Genomic DNA, 21,427 nt, shown 5'->3' with positions numbered 1-21,427 from the left:
AAAGACATCTTAAATTTTATTTGATAAATATTATATGAAGAGACTTCTAATATGGAATAACCTTCCCACCAGAATTTTTTAAATTAATTTTTATTGGAGTATAGTTGCTTTACAATAGAGGGACTTACTTCCCTCTATATGACAGTCTCTAGGTCCATCCACCTCACTACAAATAACACAATTTCGTTCCTTTTTATGGCTGAGTAATATTCCATTGTATATATGTATCACATCTTCTTTATCCATTCTTCTGTTGATGGACATTTAGTCCAACCAGAATTTAAATCATTACATTAAATCTAGTCATTGTTATTACTCTCTAAATATTTACCCACTGAATTTTTATTTTCAAAACTTTAAAAGGGAACACATGAAACCTCTATTTGAGACTCTTCCTATATCTGGTAGAAACAAGGATAAGATTCTTAGGGATACATTAATATTCTAAATCTTGGCATATAATACAGCTTTAACTTTTGTATTACTGAAATATTCATCTTGAAAGTGCATATTTTCCACTTGTCATCTAATTTAAGAAACCAAACCTTTCATCTTACAAAAAACTTTAAAATACTACACTCACTTTTATATTATTTTTACTTTTGTATGCCTTTTCCAAAATAGTTTTTGGCGATTATGTTGGCACAATAAGCAGGAAATTGATTTAATTTTTTCTGAAACCATGTAAATATAGTCAATAAAAACTCTATTATCTACTTTAAAAGAACAATGGAGAAAAAAAGGAATACAATACCTCCAATGATGTCATCTTTTATAGGTCAATAAGATTCAACCCAGGCTTCCTACAAGCAGAGAGAAGGTTTTGTGCTTTCTGAATTCTCCTCAAAAGAGAACAGTTTCCAGAAAAAGAATCCTCCATAAGTGGTAAATCTGTCTCTGCAAATCATACCAGATACTGGCACCTACTGGTGGAAACGTGACAGACCACCATCACACAGAAGCCACTGAGCCCGAGAGAGAGAAAATAAACAAAGATGTAGAAGTTACAAACATGAGGTCAGGGATACCCCTGGCAGGAAATAAACCACCAGAGTTGAGAGATTGATAAGGTTCAAGGGTAGAGGGGGTTTCTGGAGACAGGCAGATAGCGCGCAGGAAAAAACTGTAAATAGCTAAGAGATGACTATTACTGCCAGACATGATGGAGATGCAAAACCTCAGTATCCAACGTACCCATGATGCCAACTCACTTGCCAAAAAGTTTTCGACGTTATCACAGAAGCCAATGAAAAGAAAAAGAATCAAATTTACTTTAAAATTTGTTTTAATCCCTACATTCATTCATCTAATAAATATTAATTAAGTGCTGGCTATATGCTAATCACTGTTCTAGGCCCCAGGGATACAGCAGTGAACTGAATGGCAAAGCCCCTGCTCTTGTGGAATGTACATTCTCTAAGGGGAAGGGGGTGGACAGCCAGTAAATAAACAAGTAAATCTATAATATTTCAGATGATATGTGCTAGGGAGAAAATAAAGTGGAAAAGAAGTTAGGGGTACTATGTTGGTATTTTATTTAGGGCAGTCAGGGAAGACCTCGTGATAAAGTAAATTTTAAATATGTCATAAAGTTTTTATATCCTCAGAATGGAAGCTGTGACTTCCCACTTCTTTGGCCTATCCAATACATATTCATACATTAGGGCACTTACATCTATTTGGTCTGTTTATGGAGCAACGGGAAAGAAGACACCTGCTAGGCACCTACCATGGACCAAGTACTTTATATACTGTACGTGTCATCTCATGTAATCCTCACATCACTCTCTGAGAAATTATTGACCTCGCTGTACAAACGGGGACACTGAACTTCACTGAATATAAAGGAACACTCCAAGGTCATACAGTTGTTATGTGTCAGAGGCAGGATTTGACCCGAAGTCTGTTGAGATCCGAAGACATGCAAATAAAGTGGGATGCCCTAGGTAGCTACTAGAAGGTGCCAATCAGAAGAATCATACTGATCTTGAATATTAAGTGCTGTAAATGGACTTTTTATCCACACCTCTCTTAGGGCACTCATGACCTTCTACCTTGTATTTATTTACATATACAATATGTATGTTGATTCTCCCCAGGAGGTGATGTAAGCTTTTTGAGAGTGGGATCTGGGTCTGAATCACCTCTGGTGTCTGGTAATATCTGACCCTTAGCAGGAACCTATTAAACACATGTCTAAAAACTGGACTGAGGGGAGTTCCCTGGTGGCCTAGTGGTTAAGATTCTGGGCTTTCATTGCCATACCCCAGGTTCAATCCCTGGTCAGGGAACTGAGATCCCGCAAGCTGCACAGGAGGGGAAAAAAAAAAAAGGACTGAATGAAACAACCTGAAAAGCTTAGAATTAAGTCTTTCCTCAGACAGTAATGTTTTTCAAACACCAAACTAGAAAAAAAATCCATATAGTAACTAAGAAGGTCACTTGCTTCCATCGGGTAATTAACAAAGAGCTAAACCAGAAGCACTTAAAAAATAGCATCTGCACCTGAAATTCACAGTATTGACTAAGTGGGCTTAAGTGTTCTCTGAATCAAAGTCTTGATTGGTTGCTGCTGGTGGATTTGCTTTTGTTTTGTTTTGGAACACATGGAACTCCACCTACTGTGAGGCACATGAGTTCTGTGAAATTTGGGGGAATTAGACCCATAGAGTTAGGTCTCAGGTGTCCTTGAGAAGGTGCACAGTGGTCTGTTTTTATAGTTTAAGTTTACCTTTCTTCCAGATTCCATCATAGTCATATTCACCCTTTGTAAACCACTGGACAAGGGGCCAAAGAAAATGCTGTCTTTGAACCCGTAGCCATACGTACTCTTCAGAGTAGAACCCCGAAAGTGTTTCTTTCCTTCTTGAAGACACTACTTTGGGGAGTGTTTGTAGCCAAGCAGGTGAGAGAGTATGACACGCATACAACTGGACAAGTGGGAGAAACCCAGGAGCTGATGCTTCCATGTGAGGGACAATGGGTTCTGTAGGATGATGGACAACGGTGTTTTTATATCCCCAGGATCCATTTGGCAAAGCTCATGATGATCGTAAAGGGCTTTTGCTTAAGGCATGGAGGAGAAGAAAGGATCGAGGATATGAAAAGGATGACTCTCACGGAAGGGGCACAGGTGGGCCTCTGCAGCACAGATGCAGGACGGGAGGTAAGCAGAATGAAGGGGCAGGGCCAGTGGACTAAAAGCATGATATGGCTGATACCCAGTTGAAAATTTCCTTTTTGCATTGTACTCCCCTGAGGTTATCTCCAAGCCTTAAACAAGACAGTTTTCTGGGAGCAGGGTTTTCAGAAAGAGGCCCTTGTCCACAGGGTGGGGATGGGAGGGGTGAGAGACAGGCAGCAGCATGGAGACTCAGTCACTAGGCAGCAGAGGTGACTGGGAGAAAAGCTGATACGTGTGATCAGCTAAGTGAGGGGACAAGACACAACCAGGACAAACTTGTGATACGTGTAATGACACTCAGGGCTCCTGCAGCATACCGGAGGAGAAAACTGACTCCCGGCATGGCAAATAACATGTTTCTGGCTTCTTAAAGGGAGAGGCAATGCCATGCCTCCGCCAACCTCTGAGGACTGAAGAATTTAGACACATTTGGATTACATCATAGAAGAGGGGCCTTTGGGTAATAAAGGCTGTTGCCAAAACGCACATGATGTAAGAATAAATGTGTACAGGTGGAAAATGGATTCAGCAGTCCCAGGTAAGGCACAGTACAAAGTGGGAAAAGATTTTGTATTTAAACACTCCATAAAGTATATCCACACTCAAAAAAAAAAAAGGACATCCACACTTTCCCTAGGCTAATATTTACTTACGTTATTACTTCAGACTCTCCCCTTTAAAATGGACCGTCAACTGTTAAATCCTTTAACCTAGAGGCTCTAACCTAGAGGCTTTCCACCCAACATCATTTTGGAAAACTTTGGAAATTTGATTTTTCGTGTTTGAGATGATTGATGAGGTGTGTTTTGAAGTGAATGTCTCAGCTATGAAACTCACAAAACCAAAAAAGGATTGTTGTTCCCCCGATAAGAAATGATAGCAACAGGGAACAAGCAACAGCCATAAAACAATAAATTAAAACAAATCCTAAATTGGTAGTTCACTGTCAGCGTGACTCACTCCTTTTCCTTCCAACTACTCATTATATTAACAAAAGAAACAAAGTAACCCTGACCATCTAGACTCTTGGGGATCCATTTTTTCATCATCACTGTTCCTTCTCATATTTACTAACATGTCTATTTAATTCCATGAGGTGGAAGCAGGCAGCTTTCCAATCGACATAAAAGCTAGTTACACTGTGCTCTGTCATAAGGAAAGATAAAGGGCTAAGGAAATATTGTGGCATAGAAATAACAGCTAAAACTTTAGTATTTACCAAGTGCCAGGTAAGAGAGGTAAAGTACCACACTCATGTTCTAACCAATAAAGGGCAATAGCAAAATTCCAGCCTCTGTGCTTTACTCAGTGTGGACTCACATCCTGGCTCTGCCTGTACTTATAGACCAGATTTGATCTTAATGACATGGATGTTTCTCAAGTCCTATATTTTGTGGCCTTAGGGGAGTATCATACTTATACTCCTCCCACTTAATTCTTCCACCAAGAAGATGTTCTGAACATCTCGGTAGCACAGTGAGAAAAACAGAAGTTGTTCCTGGATTAGCAATCCCTTCCATTTGCTGCTTAAACTTTCTAACTAGGGAAACGCTGAGGTTTACAGGATCATGTGACGGTAACCAAGCGGGCATCAGGAAAGGCAGTGCAGTGTTGAGGTTGACAGCACTGACTTGGGAGCCGGAATGTCCTAGTGTGAATCTTGGCCCATCCATTTCATAGCTTGTGACATAAGGTTACTTCATTTCTCCCTGCCTCAGTTTCCTCACCTCCAAATTGGAATCATAATGGCACCAACCTCCTAGGGCTGGTGTGAGGATGAAATGAGATATTCAGCCAAGCCCACAGGCCAGAGGCCACACCGCTTTGGTACCCCATACATATAAAGCATAATGACTGAATATACAAGGTTATACGGACCAAGCAGCATCTTGCCAATATCACAATATCTTTTGATCCTCCAAGTAAATGTCCTGGTCGTGTTGCCGTAGCTGGGAATGTTTATAGACTATATGCTCTTCTAAAGCATATATACACATACACATACACACACACACACACACACACACACACACACACACACACACACACACACACACACACACACATATGTATATATATATATATGCCTCCAGACATCCTGGAGACACAGAGGGCCTAGCTTAGATGCCAAAAGTATTGATGTGTTAGAAGTTCAGAGGAGGGAGTAGTGGGCAAGGGCTGAGCAAACCAGGAGAATTCTGGATTTATCCCTAAGCCTCACCTTGTCACAAATATGTTTCCTTGTAACATACAAGGAAATTTACCTCAAAAAATAACAATAATAATGAGTGCCTACCACAAACTCCCAGGTAGCTGAGTGGATTATTATTCCATATGTAGGTTCTCCATCAATTCACAAGGGATATTAAACCAAATGACTGAATATACAAAGTTATATGGACCAAGTAGCATCTTGCCAATATCACAATATCTTTTGATCCTCCAAGTAAATGTCCTGGTCATGTTGCCATAGTTGGGAATGTTTATAGGCTATATGCTCTTCTAAAGCATATATATATATATATATATACACACACACACACACACACACACACACACACACACACACACACACACACATATATTCCAATTCCTACTTTCATTGGTAACTAGTCAAGGATCCACATATTGGCTATACAGCTAAATACTTCATTTTTCACCCAGGTGTACTAAAATTCCCCCCTTAAAATACTGCACAAATGCAGTATTTTTCGGTATTTGTACTATTAGCAATAGCATGGTTTTGCCTATTAAATTAAACCGCAAAAAGGTCACCAAAATGTTTCAGCAAATATTTAGTTGGAATAAGGTCTTCAGAGGAAAAAAAAAAGAAAAAAGAATAAAGGTTTCATGTGGGCCAGTCTCACAACTGGCACTTAACAAATAAATACACCTACACCCAAAGCCTTCTCATTTAATGGAAATGTCTTCTATCAATCAGTTAATGCCACGTGACCCAGACCAGACACTTGAGAGGGCCATTTTAGCTTGCGGTGGAAGTGAAGTTGGAGGGCAAGGGTGAGCTTCAAATCCATCAGCCCACCACTGTCACCCTTTGGGTATTTAGGATACTTAGGTCAAAGGAATTGGCATATGAATATAGGGTATGGACAGAGACAGGGATACATTTCTTCCTTAACATCTTCTCTACATGTGAGCATGAATATACTTTTCTATATGCCTTTCCTTTCGACTTTCCACTTATTACAGGGAAAGTGAAATGGGGTCAAACTCCTTGTTTACAGTATCCAATGTAATTAAAATATTCTTTCACCTGGAGTTATTCACCTGCTACTCACCCTGCCAGATGCCAAGGGAGGAAAAGGCAGGGAGTACCTTCAGTCAACAGTATCAGAACCAAACTGCTTTCTGAGACCTAAGACTGCTATAGCAAGTCTGGCGTAGAGCAATTAAAGGGTCCAGGGCTCCTCCCCTCATAATTTCAAGTCCTGGGAGTGTTGAACCTTGACTGTCCCTATGAGGTGATGGCAGACAATCAGGGGATCAGGATGTTGAGTTCTTTTCTCTATGTCTCTGTGGCAGATACTGAAGAGTGACTCATTCACACTTATTCCAAACCCCTTCTAGCAGGTCTTCTTGCACAGCACAGGCTAGAAAACTTAAAAAAACATGTTTTCCAGACTCCCTTGCAGCTAAGGTTCCAGGTGTGATTTAGATTCTACCGGTCAGATGAATCCACAGGAGGACTGGAATGAGGAAGTAAACTTTGTGAGGGATAGCAGTGATTCTTGAAAGCAATGGTTGGAGGCATTTGGTTCCTCTAAACAACACTGGTAAAGGTTCTTTCTATTCTATTCAGGTGCTGAATACTACAAGGCAGCAGGAGTGAAGTTTCTGCTAGAAACATCCTGGGTGTAGTTGGCAGTTCTCCTAGTCAAATAGCATCCACACCAGGTTCTCTGGACCTCCTCGGGATTCTGTAAACTACTGTATCAGTTATTCATTGCAACAATAATGCTGCATAACAAGGCCAAAATTTCAGTGACATACAAAAATAAGCATTTATTTAGCTCATGAATCTGTAGGGTTCAGATGGGCCAGACTGGGCTTGCTCATATGTCTTGTGGTCAGCTGTGCTTCAGCTCACCCACATGTCTGGACGTCAACTGGCTGAGAGCCCATCTAGGATACCTTTAACTGGGACAACCAGAATGACCTAGCTCTGCATCCCGTGTGTCTCATCCTCCAGTAGGCAAAGCTTGGCATGTTCTCTTGAAGATGACAGAGGAACAAAAACAAAAGTATAAATGTGCAAATGCTTATTCAAGCCTCAGCATGCATCATATCTACTAACATTTCATTGGCCAGAGCAAGTCACGCGGTCAACCTCAGACTCAAGGCACATAGAAATAGTCTCCTTGAGTGAGAAAAAACTACAAGGTCACATGTCCAAAAGGCCTGGGTAGAGGTGGAGAGAATTGGGGCCAGAAACACCATACCACCTAATACCTTCAAATAAATTCTTCTGCTTAAACTAGGTAGAGAGGACTTGGTTGTTTTTAGCTAAGAAACTTGCCTGATACAGCTACACTGCTTGATAATCAGGGGTTAAAATGCACAAATGTGGCAAAACTCCACAAGAAAAAACCTTGGAAAAATGAATTGTTTTACAAGCAAGTAGAGTGACTGAGTTAAGAATTCTATGATTGACCTAATCACCTTTGGTCTGCTCCTACCCTCGCCTTTCTTATTTCTCTTTCATTACCCTGCTCTCCCTCTCCTGACCCTTTGCTTTAGAGTCTAAAGAAGCTAAATAATAGAAATATGCTAATACATGTATTGAAAATCTCTGGAAAAATACCAGTGACAGTTAATAGGAGATGCACCTGAGAAGGATACATGGATATGGGGTGGGAAGTTGTCCTAATTTTCTCTGTGTGCTCTTTGATGGTTGAATTTTTTTAACCACATTACTGAATTGTTCTTTTGGTTAGATTTTAAACCAAAAATCTGACCAATAAAAGGAAAGACACAAAGAGTGAAACAAAATCCATGCGTAACCATTGTTTTACTCTTCTTTTTGTGCTTAGAAACTACAGGCCTAGCCATAGTTTGGTACAGAAATTCATGCTACTGGCCATAAATAAGATTGGGATCATGTGATTAAAAATTCATTACCATGACTCCATACTGATATAAATAAATGACTGAAGAAACAAGTAAGTGGGAGAGAAGAGACAACTTTCCCATGCAGAAGAATTCTAAATAATTTATATAGAGACCCCACCCTCAAGGAGATGGAACATAATTCCCCACAACTTAAGCGCGGCCTGCACATAGTGGCTTCCTTCCAAAGACAACAGTATGGTAAAGTGGGAGAAGGGTAGCTTTACGGTGGAGAAACCTGACAAACACTCCTTAGCCCGGTGATCAAGGTCAATATCAACAGCGGTAAGTCATGATGACAGTATGTACTCTTGATATGATGTGATGAGAACAGCACTTCACCTCTACAGCCTTCATCCCCAACACAAAACCCCAGTCTACTCATGAGAAAAACATCAGACCAATTCCAATTGAGGAACATTCTATAAAACACCTGAGCAGGACTCCTGAAAACTGTTAAGATCATCATAAACAAGGAGAATCTGAGAAGCAGTCACAGGCAAGAGGAGGCTAAGGAGACATGATGACTAAATGGAACGTGGGATCCTGGAAAAGGAAAAGGATATTACGCAAAAATTAAGGAAACCGTATAAAGTATGGACTTTAGTTAATGATAATGTACAATACTGGTTCATTAACTGCAACAAATATACCATACTGATGTAACATAGTAATAATAGGAGAAACTGGGTATAGGTGTACGGAAACTCTATACTAGCTTTACCATTTTTCTGTAAATCAAAACTGTCCCCCAAAATAATATATATTAAAAATCATTACTACATCAACTGTACGCCAATAAAATTTTTTTAAATAAAATTTAAAAATCATTACTACATATACACACTACTATATATAAAATAGAGAAACAAGGACCTATTGTATAACACAGGGAACTGTATTCAATATCTTGTAATAACCTATAAGGGAAAAGAATCTGATAAAGTATATACATATATATATATATACACACACATATATATACACACAAATATATATGTGTGTGTCTGTATATATATATATATATATATATATATATATATAAAACTGAATCACTTTGCTGTACACCTGAAACTAACACAACATTGTAAATTAACTATATACTTCAACTGAAAAATGGTTAAAAAAAATCACTACTGATTCTGGAAAAATCGTTAAAATAATCAATCAATCAGTGAATCAGTCAATTAGGTACTGCGGAGGATACCAATAACAATATCTAAGTACCCAATTAGAATCCGCCAAACATAAATTTCACACTGAAGCCAGGTGTTAGTGAAGCTCAGAGAACAGACATTAAAAGGTCTATGGGGAGGGGGAAGGGTAAACTGGGACGAAGTGAGAGAGTGGCATGGACATATATACACTACCAAACGTAAAATAGGTAGCTAGTGGGAAGCAGCCACATAGCACAGGGAGATCAGCTCCGTTCTTTGTGACCGCCTAGAGGGATGGGATAGGGAGGGTGGGAGGGAGGGAGACGCAAGAGGAAAGAAATATGGGGATATATGTATATGTATAGCTGATTCACTTTGTTATAAAGCAGAAACTAACACACCATTGTAAAGCAATTATACTCCAATAAAGACGTTTAAAAAAACAAAGGTCTATGGCTCAGTAATGAGCCCATTTGAAAGAAGCTGTGGGATGAGTAAGGAACTCTCCTTGATCAGCATAATAATTGCAGAGTGCAAGCTTCACTATACATTTGAACAGCTTTTTGATTTATGGGGCAGTCAGGGAAATGCTTCTGTTTCCTTCTGTTTTAAGACTGAGCTAAACAAATAACCCAGTCAAAAAATGGGCAGAAGATCTAAACAGACATTTCTCCAAAGAAGACATACAGATGGCCAATAGGCACATGAAAAGATGCTCAACATTGCTAATTATTAGAGAAATGCAAATCAAAACTACAAGATATTACCTCACACCAGTTAGAATGGCCATCATCAAAAAGTCCACATATAATAAATGCTGAAGAGGGTGTGAAGGAAAAAGAAACCCTCCTACACTGTTGGTGGGAATGTAAATTGGTACAGCCTCTATGGAAAACAGTATGGAGGTTCCTTAAAAAACTAAAAATAGAGAGCTACCATATGATCCAGCAATCCCACTCCTGGGTATATATCCAGAGAAAACCAGAATTCAAAAAGATACATGCACCCCAATGTTCATAGCAGCACTATTTACAATAGCCAAAACATGGAAGCAACCTAAGTGTCCATCAACAGATGAATGGATAAAGATGTGGTTCATATATACAATGGAATATTACTCAGCCATTAAAAAAGAATGAAATAATGCCATTTGTAGCAACATGGATGGATCTAGAGATCATCATACTAAGTGAAGTAAGGCAGAGAAAGACAAGTCTCACACGATAGTTGTGCTTATATGTGGAATCTAAAAAAAAGATACAAATGAACTTATTTATAAAACAGAAATGGACTCACAGACATAGAACACAAACTTACGGTTACCAAAGGGGAAAGGCGGGGGAGACGGATAAATTAGGAGGTTGAGATTAATATATACACACTACTATATATAAAATAGGTAACCAACAAAGACCTACTATACAGCACAGGGAACTCTACTCAATATCTTGTAATAATCTATAATCGAAGAGAATGTTAAAAAAGAATATACATATTTACGTGTGTGTATATATGTGTGTGTGTGTGTATGTGTGTGTGTGTATAACTGAATCACTTTACTGTAGACCTGAAACTAACACAACACTGTAAATCAACTGTATTTCAATAAAAATTGTTTTTTTTAAAAAGACTCAGCTACCTCTGAGAATAAGTGTTTTTACTGGGGAGTTAGGAGGGGCACCCACACGTACTCTGCTCACTACAGCTCACCACGGTGGAGAGGGCTTGAAGGAGAAGAGACTCAGGGAGCCAGAGCCCAGCGTACATTGCTGTCGGGCCATCACTAGAGAGTTATTTGAAGGTGGACAACCCTGAGTGGGGAAAATAGAGTGGAGAAGGGAGACGGATGAATCAAAAGGTAAGGCCGGGCTTCCCTGGTGGCGCAGTGGTTGAGAGTCCACCTGCCGATGCAGGGGACACGGGTTCGTGCCCCAGTCCGGGAAGATCCCACATGCCACGGAGCAACTGGGCCCGTGAGCCATGGCCGCTGAGCCTGCGCGTCTGGAGCCTGTGCTCCGCGATGGGAGAGGCCGCGACAGTGAGAGGCCCGCATACCGCAAAAAAAAAAAAAAAAAAAAGGTAAGGCCAACTCCTCTGAGAAGAAGCAGGACTTTCTAAGGGAAGTATGGAGGCCTGTCTGCAGGGACAATGAAGAGGAAGTTCCTCTCAAAGAGAAGGTCTGTGAGATCCCAAAGGCAATTGCTATGCATTGTGCCTCTCCTGCCCCCCAAGAAGGGTTGGAGTTAAGTGCTTTCCTTGTGGACTACCATTTAGATAATATTGGGTATTCCCTTTAAATCATTTCCTTCATCGGTTGTAATTTCCTTTGTTTCGCTTATAGCAAGTTTCTCAACCTGGGATCCACGGTCCCCCAAGGGTGTATGGATAGACTTTAGAGGGTCCATGAATTTGGATGGAAAAAAATTACATCCTTAATATTCACTAATCTCTACCTGAAATTTAGTATTTCCTTCAAATATGGATACAGGCAACAGACCACAATAGTATGAGCATCTGTGACTTTGTCACCAATAGAGATCACAGATATTTTGCATGTCGCATTAGTTATTGCATATATAGTGAAACATCCTTTATGTTCATTATCACTTTAAAATTTGGGTGGTCATTAGGCCCACCGCTAGATCCTGTTGTGTAGTAAGTTAATAAAGAAGTACATCACAATTTTTTTTAATATTCTGATAATTGTATTTCAATATAATTTGTTGCCTTTGTAATCCAATCCGCTTGATTTTATGTATTTAAACCACTATTCCGGTAAAGAGTCCATCGCCTTCATCAAAGGGTCCATGGCACAAAAATGCTGTAAAGGTTATAAACCCTGGCCTAGAGTTTAAAATCTGGTACAACCTTACAGCTTTGTATGTAGTGCTGTCAACGAAAGCAGGTTTGAAACTAGAGAGAAATGTCACGTTAATAGCCCCATCACTCCTTACCATGACACTGCCTCCCAATACATACATACATACATACACACACACACACACACTCACTCTCACTCTCTCTCTCTCTCTCTCTCCATAGAAACAAGTGGGACTGCAGCCCATGAGTGCAGTGCTGAGAGCAGCAGTAAAACGACAGTTGGATGGTGTACAGCAGAGAGCAGGGAGGAGCCTCAGGACATACAGAAACCACAGGCAAGTGGATGATGGAGCAGAGGACACAACAAACTGTTCTTTTCTAAAGATACTAAAGGACGTAACCCTTAAGGGCCATAAGGAAACTGAATCTTGTGCCCTGCCATTCTAACTGATCATAATACACTTGGAAACACAAAGGGAAGAAACACATCACATGATGAAGAACACTGACTTTGAGAGCCATCAGCTCAGAGTGAGCTGAGGGCTAGAGCAGGCTTTCACCAAGGCCATGCTCTGTTAGCACAGCATCTTTGTAGGTGGTAGTTGTATTTTTTAAAAATTATTATCTGATATATACAAAATAATCTATATCACTTATAAATAAAGTATAAGGAATAATGATAAATGACCTTAATGAACCCATCACCCAATGCAAGACCTAGAACATCATGAATGCCAGTGCATCTACTGTATGTTCCTACCTCTCCCATCCCTGTCTCCCCATCAGAGGAAAGCACTAGCCTGAATTTGGGATTTACTTTGCTTTATAGTTTATCATGTATGTATGATTCTTCCCAAGGTATTGTTTATTATTGTTTGTTTTCGAGCTTCACAAAAATTATGCCCAACTGCATGAAGTTTTTGGTAACTTAGTTTTTCAGTATTTTGTTTCTAAGAGTCAGCTATGTTCTTGCATATAACAGTGGTTAGTTCATTTTTATTCTATTGTGAAATATCAAACTTTTTAATTTATCTATTTTCCCATCAATGAACAATTAAGGTATTCCAGTATTTCTGTATTATAAGCCATGTTGCTAAGGACATGCCTCAGGAGATTTCCTGGTTCACATGCAGAAGAATTTCTCTAGGGGTTATACCTAGAAATAAAATTGCTGGGTCAAAGAGTATATGTGTGCTCGACTTCACAAGACAGTGCCAAGTTTTATTTTCCAAAATGATTTCACCAATGTGCACTCCCATCAACAAGGTACGTCAATTCCTATTGATCCGTGTACACAGCAGTACATGATACTATCAGTTTTCATAAGGTACTGTTGTCTTTGCACACTAAAGATAGTACACTGCTTCAACATGTAAGGGGCATAAAAGTGTCAGCAAGTGCCAAAGTTTTATCAGTACAGCTTAATTCAAGGTTATACAATGTCTTAACCTGAGTTCTCCCTGAAACGCAGAGCCTGAGACAAGGGTTTGCAGGCAAGTAATTTATTTGGGGAATTGATTTCAGAAAATAGAATTAGGGAATTTGGGAAATGGAACCAGAAAGAGAGAAAATCAATACAGGGGCATATTTTTGAGTTGGCCACAAAGTGTAGGCAACTGGGGCCTTCATCTTGCTTAGACCCTCTGAGAACCTCTTAGAAGCCAACAATACTAAAATGCAGCTCCAAATTATCTAGCCAAGGATGGGAGAAAGGAGCGTTTATCCCTGGCTCCCAGCCCACATTAGTCAAGGAATGACTCATGGGCCTTTGACACCGTCACATTCCGTAATACCCATGTGGGTGCCAGGCGGTTCCAGCAGGCCTCTGTGTTGAAACGTCAAAGAAGGCTTGGCGTAGAAAGTGAAATATTCACTGTGAGGCTCAGGCAAGGTCCTGTCTGGTTACACCCACATGAAACTGGTTACTGGATCAATGGCTTGACTAAAAGGTAGGCTGAAAGGATGCAGAGTGAGGCACAAGATGTGCCCAATACACACAGCTAGTGAGTGGCAGAGATGGAATGCAAACACGTGTGTTTATCACAGTTCAAATATTAGGCATTTGGCACATAGTGCGTAAACGCTGTCCACTGCCTACCCAATAGCCATCACCACCTTTCTTCTCTGCTAAGAGAATACTAATATTTTCAGGAAGCATGCAAAGATCTCTGGAACGGAGCTGGCACAGTAGCTGCATGATGCCATCACGAGCCCAGATTCCTTCTACTTTTCTATTCTGACAACTTCACCGCTGACATACATCCAAGACATCACTCTAGGGTCCAAGCTGGCTCTAGCCATCATGCCTGCATTCCAGGCTAGCAGCTGGAGGAAACAGGAAGTATGAAAAGGGCCCTCCTCCCAGTCAAGCCAACTCTCTTTAGGCAGGCTTCCTAGAAGTCCCCACACAACGTAACAATTCTATCTCACTGGCACAACTCAGTCATAGGATCACACCCTGGTGCAAGAGATGCTGGGTCACAGAGAATGCTCACTGGATGGACTGCCCCCGGGAATAAAACTGCATTCTGTCCCCAAGGGAGAAGGCGAGAAAGGATACTGAGAGGCGATCAGAGGTCTCTGCCAAAGTACCCCTTTAAGGTGGGGCAAGTTTTTAATCTATACTTCAGTCTTCCCATTTGTAAAGTGGAAATAAAAGTATTACCTCACAAAGTTGTTATGAGGACCAAATGAGATCATATCAATAAAACTGCACAGTTGCTGGTATGCAGAAAATGACTAATAAATGCTAGCTGGTATTAATTCACTTTGGCAAGTCATCATCGTCAGGCCTGGCACTGAGCAGTACAAGCTCAGATAACTGATCTTATCAGCGTCTCTGCATTTATCAGGCTTGAAGGTGCTGGATGCCGACTCACCTCTATAACGCTCAGAACTGTTTAAAGGCAGAGTGGCAGCTTAGTAATTTACAATGAGAAATATAACTTTCACGCAGGCCAGACAGCGTGACCAGGCTGTTCGCTCCCTGAAGGCAATGGACACGGAGAATCATAAGGTTGATTGCCGAGCATGAAATCAGGAGAAACAGAATTAGTTATACAATTCAACTATTTAATGGCATTAGGCTCAGACAGTCTATTGCATCCATCTCCACAACTGAGCTCATCTAACCTGGCGGGTCAGATGATCAAGCTGAAAATACCACAGGTAACAGTGCTGGGAGGTTTTACCAACTGTTGGCAAAATTCACCAGGAAAATGTGCGAAAACCCTGAGGGTAAACTCAAAACACTCATGGCATCAGCAAATTCATTCTGAATAGAGGCCCTACACACGTGGTATAACTTTGAAAAAGTCATAAGAAAAGGAAATGGTTTAACAAGACCCATTCTTCTGATAACAGCCCCAGAGCAAATGGGGGCAGCATGAAACCTTCTTTTATCTTTAAGATCTACGGGATTACAAGTTGAGTCCATTTTTTTGCTTAAATGGAAATATTTTAGCTGCTTCATATAGAGATAATAGAGAACATTTATAAAAATTAAAAACAAAATGCTATAATTGAGCAAATAGAAAAATATAATGTATATATACACGTGTGCATAAAATCTCACATGTGACAAAGTACAAAGATAATTTTTTTATCTTCTAGGCTGAACATATGCCTTCTCTTGAAGCAGTTTTTCTGTAAATAGGGTACAATAAAAAGTAGGAGAGAAATGTGTTATAAAGGAAACAGTGTTAGGGACTTCCCTGGTGGCGCAGTGGTTACGAGTCCGCCTGCCAATGCAGGGGACACAGGTATGAGCCCTGGTCCGGGAAGATCCCACATGCTGCGGAGCACCTTAGCCCGTGCGCCACAACTACTGAGCCTGCGCTCTAGAGCCCGCGAGCCACAACTACTGAAGCCTGAGCGCCTTGAGCCCGTGCTCTGCAATGAGAAGCCCATGTACTGCAAAGAAGAGTAGCCCCCGCTCGCCAAGACCAGAGAAAGCCTGTGCACAGCAACGAAGACTGCAATGCAGCCAAACGTAAATAAATAAATAAATTTATTAAATAAATAAAGGAAACAGTGTTAAACTTTGGCATCAAAGTTGCTTTTGAGTCTTGGCTTCCCCTCTTGTAAGTAATGTGATCTGAACAAGTTATTTAATGTCTCTGAACTTTTTTTCCTCTGTGATAGACTGCAAAAAATAGCCCCTGTTGTTTACCCCCTCTACATCCATCTCTTTTGTCATATAACTTTGTAGGGCCCTCCCACTCTGACTCTGGGCCTAACCATGGGGCTTGCTTTGACTAACAGGATAAGGTGGAAGTGATAATATGACAGTCATGAGTCTAGGCCTCAAGAGCCCTGTGTATTTCCATTTGCTCTTCCTTGCACTTCTGCTGCTGCCCTGAGGACACGACTCAGGGTAGCCTGCTGGAGGATGAGAAACATGTGAAACTGAGTACAGGCACACCAGTTGCTCCATTCAAGGTTATTCTAGGAATATTACTCAGTCATAAAAAAGAATGAACTAATGCCATCTGCAGCAACATGGATGGACTTAGAGATATCGTACTAAGTGAAGTAAGCCAGACGGAGAAAGACAAATATAGATGATATCACTTATATGTGGAATCTAATAAAAAATGATACAACTGAACATATTTACAAAACAGAAATAGACTCACAGAACACAAATTTATGGTTACCAAAGGGGAAGGGGTAGGGAGGGATAACTTAGGAGTTTGGGATTAAAATATATACACTACTATATATAAAATAGATAACCAACAAGGACCTACTGTATAGCACAGGGAACTATACTCAATATCTTATAATAACCTATAATGGAAGAGAATGTAGAAAAAAGTACATATATATATATATAAAACTGAAAAACCAGAGTTAGCCTACATCAGCCAATATCCAGGTAACCCTAAGACGTGTGAACAATCCCAGCTAAGGTCAGCAAAACAGTCTAGCTCACCCCCAGCTGACCTAGACACATGAGCTTATAATACACACTTACTGTCATACACTACTGAGATTCTGTGGTTGCTTGTTATGCAGCATTATTATGGCAGTAGATAACTGACACACACACATATCTGATATATTAGAGGTTACAATGGTTAAATGAGATACTATAGGTAGAGTGACCAGCACACCAAAGAAATATATAGCTATTTTGGGGATAGGTTTCTACTTTGTAAAATACAGTCATATTCTTGAAATTATACCCAGGTCACTAGCATAAGTTTTGGATGTTCCGAAACCATTTAGTCTCACATTTACAGACAGTCTGCTGTTTTACTCTCGCAACCGAAAGCCCACACGCAGCGACGCAGACCTAACGCAGCCAAAAATAAATAAATTTAAAACTCAATTAAAAAAAGAAAAGTCTAGGGGTCAGCCCATAAATCTGGATTTTAAAAAGCTCCCCGGGTGACTTTTAAAGTGCACCAGTTTGAGAACGACCGACAGTCTACTTCATTCCTTTGACTGGTGAGAAATCTTAAGGCATAGGATTCTGCAATTGTTAAATCTCAATCTCTTGCTACTTGCTTAGCTGAGCTCCCATCAATCAGCATGTCCTCAAACCTGGTCCTTCTGTAAATATATCAGGACTCCTACTGGGAAAGAGTCAAGAATCCAAGCTGGCAGTGATATATGCTCTCTTCTTTTTCTGCATCAACTTAAACTTCTTCGTGTGCGCTAAGAATCATCTTAACCATTTTCTGCAGTACATCTTCCACAGTAAGGAATAGAGCAGGCTCCCAAAGAAAATCGGTCGCCCTAAATTGTCAGTATCTACTACTTCTTATGTTCGTCTTGCCCCTCCTCTTAAGTTGCTCTCCAAACTCCTAAGATCCAAATTAAAGACTCTGGGTTTGTGTAAGCCAGAATTTCAGGGCATTGGTGCGAAACCACTAATTTTTTTTTTATTATTATTGGTAAACCCCTTTCCGCTTGTCCCTGCGAAGCTGTGAAGCTCCCAAACTCAGTAGTCTACTCACAGCACAACTATTTGCTGAATGTTTACTCTGTTTCAGGAGCTGGAGGACCTGACCCACACTTACTATAATGCAAACCATACAAGCTGTATATATATATATTTTTCTATATATAGAAATATATTTTTCTCCCTGCAGTCTCTAAAAGTTAACACAATCTACAAAAGTCATTTAGCACCCTTAAAATACCATACCCTAGGGGGAAAATAATCCTGTTCTGAATGTGCTTTTGATTAATATTTAATGCTTTAGTTGGACCAATCGGTAATATAATCACTGATTAAAACAGAACCATTTTCTTTCATGAGAGTCCGGCAGAGTTGCCGTTAACTCTCAAAAGCCACCTATAAAGCCCCTCTCCCCAACCTCCTTCCCACTATACAAGCTAAAAAGCCAGATACTCACTTTCCTGGCCTCCCTTGCCACTAAGGACTGTTATGTGGCCCAGCTTTGGCCAATGAAATACAAGGGAAATTCTGTTGGGGAATTTGGGGGAAAGCTATTTCTTCTCTGATAAGAGCAAGTTGCATGAGGGAAATTATTCTACCCCTTTCTACTCCGTTTTCTGCCTTTGAACATGGGATAAGGATGTAAATGTCTGGAGCTGTTGGAGCCACATCTTGAAACCATGAGGGTAAGGCATTGACCCAGAACCCTGACACTGTTGGACCACTGAGCCAACTCCAGTGATCACCTGCTGTCACCCTTCTCTAATTTGTTAAAGCCACTTTCAGTTGACTTTTCTGTTACTTGCAGCAAAAAAAAAAAGTCACAATTAATACGTAAATGTTTTCCATATATGTCAAACTCTTATTTATTCACAACACAGTGCAGTCTGAGGATCCACACTCTGAGAATCATTGAATTCGAAGGATTATCTTCTAGGAGTGAAGAAAAAGCATGCCCAGGTGGTGGTCAAGGAATGGTAAACCCTATCTAAACTTCCAGATTCATGTATTCATTCATTCATTCAGACCCCCCCCACACACCAATTTAATAGGCTCCAAGGATACACAGATATTACCCTGCCTTCCAAGAAATTTTGTTATCTTGAGCAAAACTGGTGTGCAAACCAAGAGTCACAAGATACAGAGGAGAAGAGTCACATTATCTGAAAGGTGGGAAACCTAACTCAGCTTGCGGGGCTCCCTCGGAAGAGCTTTGGGAAAAAAGGATCATCGCAGCTTCCACTTAACTCTAAAAAGTTACCCCTGTGAGCTAAATGTCTCAGGTTTTATTGATTTTCTTCCAAGGGGGGAGGGGGGATGAAGGTTCATTTCTATAATCACAGATTATAAACCAAATGATGATTCAGGAAAGAGCAATTTAGGAGGGGCCACCCAATCAACTGCCAGGAATGCTGCTCCCACCGTCTTTCTCTCTCCCCCAAAGCTAGAGAAAGACTTGGTCTGGTGGGGGGGCGAGGGGGCATATTACTTTCCTCCCATATCAGCAGGGTTGCTCGTCTAGAAGAATTGTGCCGTGAATTAAGACCACCTGTTAACACCGCATCCAACCAAACAGATGATAAAGCAATCAGCCGTCAACAGGAGCCACAAATGCACGCGTTCTAGGTTTTTCCTCTGCTACTTTTAAGCAATAAAGGACAGCAACAATTGGTACCTATTTAATAGTCACAGAAACACTTGCGCTTAATGGTAGAGAAAGGGGAAAGCACCCTCCCCGCTGTGATTTTTTTCTAAAGGCAATTAATGGAAGCATTCCCCCTCCCACGCCCCCGCCACCCTCAGCCACACGCACTGGCAGAGGAAAAGGAAAACTAACATGTAGCTTTGCATTCTTATAAATCCTTATAAAGAAAGAGTGCTCATTGATTTTCTTGCAAAGGAAATAACAGGTTTTGAAGCATCTCAGAAAATAAGACCGGCGGTAACCTCCTAAAATTTTCCTGGAATACAATACATTCAAAATAAAACATTCAAGAGAGTCCTTCAGTGAATTGTTTCAACATGATCGTGGCATTCACATTAATTGTGCCTCCGGAACACTGTGATTCGGTCAATGGTGCCGAGATTGATATGCAGCAACTGCGGTTACCTTACTGCTCTGGCACGTCCTGGGCTGGGGAGGCTTGTTCCAAGATCCCAACTCAGGCTACAGTAAAACATCTGCCACCTCGCCGAGAATGAGGAAACCGCCCTGGCAAGGGATTCCAGTTCACCCTTCCAGCTTTCTTGCCCTCCGCCCCCCAAACGCCACCTCGGAGAATCACCCAGGAAGAAAGTGGGGGAGGAGGGAGACACAAGAAACAAATAGAACATTCCTAGCCCCATAAACGCCGCATCCGGACATTTGAAGATACCCGGGAAATTAAGAATATGGCCCCAGAGTTTGGCTTGTTTGGGGTCTGGGCATGGATTTGATCTTCTCTGTTGGCGTTTTAAAAATCGAACTTTCCGTCTCCAACGGAGAGAACCAGAGGGTGGAAGCAAAGGCAGACCGAGACACAGACTGGGAGACCCCCCCCCTCCCCCCGAGTCACCCAAGCATCCAAAGACGAGAAACTTACCTGACCGTCACCTAGACGGAAAGGCGGCTCGTCCAGCCTCAGTAGGGGGCCGGGATTCAGGGGTGAGTCGCTGAAGCTGGAGATGAACGCAGACCCCAGGCGGGAGGCGAAGTCCCGCTCCGAACCCGGGTGAGCCGAGTGACTCACGCGCTCGGCGCCCGCCTCTTGCGCCGCGCGCCCCTTGCGCCGCCCGCCCCCGGCAGGTACCTGGTCGGAGCGCTGGGAGGCGTCTCCAGCCGCCCTTAAGCACAGCGCCCTCTGCCCGACGCCCCTAGGCGGCAGCGCCAGAGCCCACCCAGCGGGAGCCGCGCCAGGCACAGCCCACCCCTCGAGACGACCGCTGGAGGACGAGCGCCTCCGTCGTGGGTCTCCCCTCTCCGCCGCCACCCCGGGACCCGCTGCCCCTGGGCTGCCCATCTGAGCTCAACACACCGCCCGTGTGCCATCTGGACACGGCATTGCCAAGGCCCTCCCCCAGGCGGTGCCGGCCGGCTCCGGGGACGCACCACCGGCCCGGCACTGCCCCCCTACCCTGCCCTGCCACCCTCGGTGTCCCCACTGTGGTAGCGCCAGAACCCACCCAGCCCAGAAACGAGCACAGCTGGCGCCTCAAGATCCCAGGTGTATCCTTTCCTTTAGGCCTCCC

At 41.7% G+C, this 21,427-nt stretch overlaps 1 protein-coding gene across 1 annotated transcript in view; it reads right to left on the bottom strand.

Moving 5' to 3' along the window:
- Positions 1–20,842, bottom strand: part of SYTL5 (synaptotagmin like 5) — a 234,584-nt gene extending 213,742 nt beyond the window's left edge. The window contains exon 1 of the mRNA XM_079909888.1: positions 20,782–20,842. The gene's annotated coding sequence lies outside the window, so the exon portion shown is untranslated. The remainder of the gene's footprint in view (positions 1–20,781) is intronic.
- Between the last annotated feature and the right edge of the window lie 585 nt (positions 20,843–21,427).

The sequence above is a fragment of the Stenella coeruleoalba genome (assembly GCF_951394435.1).
Source record: "Stenella coeruleoalba genome assembly, chromosome: X".
NCBI classification, from domain to species: domain Eukaryota; kingdom Metazoa; phylum Chordata; class Mammalia; order Artiodactyla; family Delphinidae; genus Stenella; species Stenella coeruleoalba.
The sequence above is the reverse complement of the archived record's forward strand: the minus strand, read 5'-3'. Positions and strand labels throughout refer to the sequence as shown.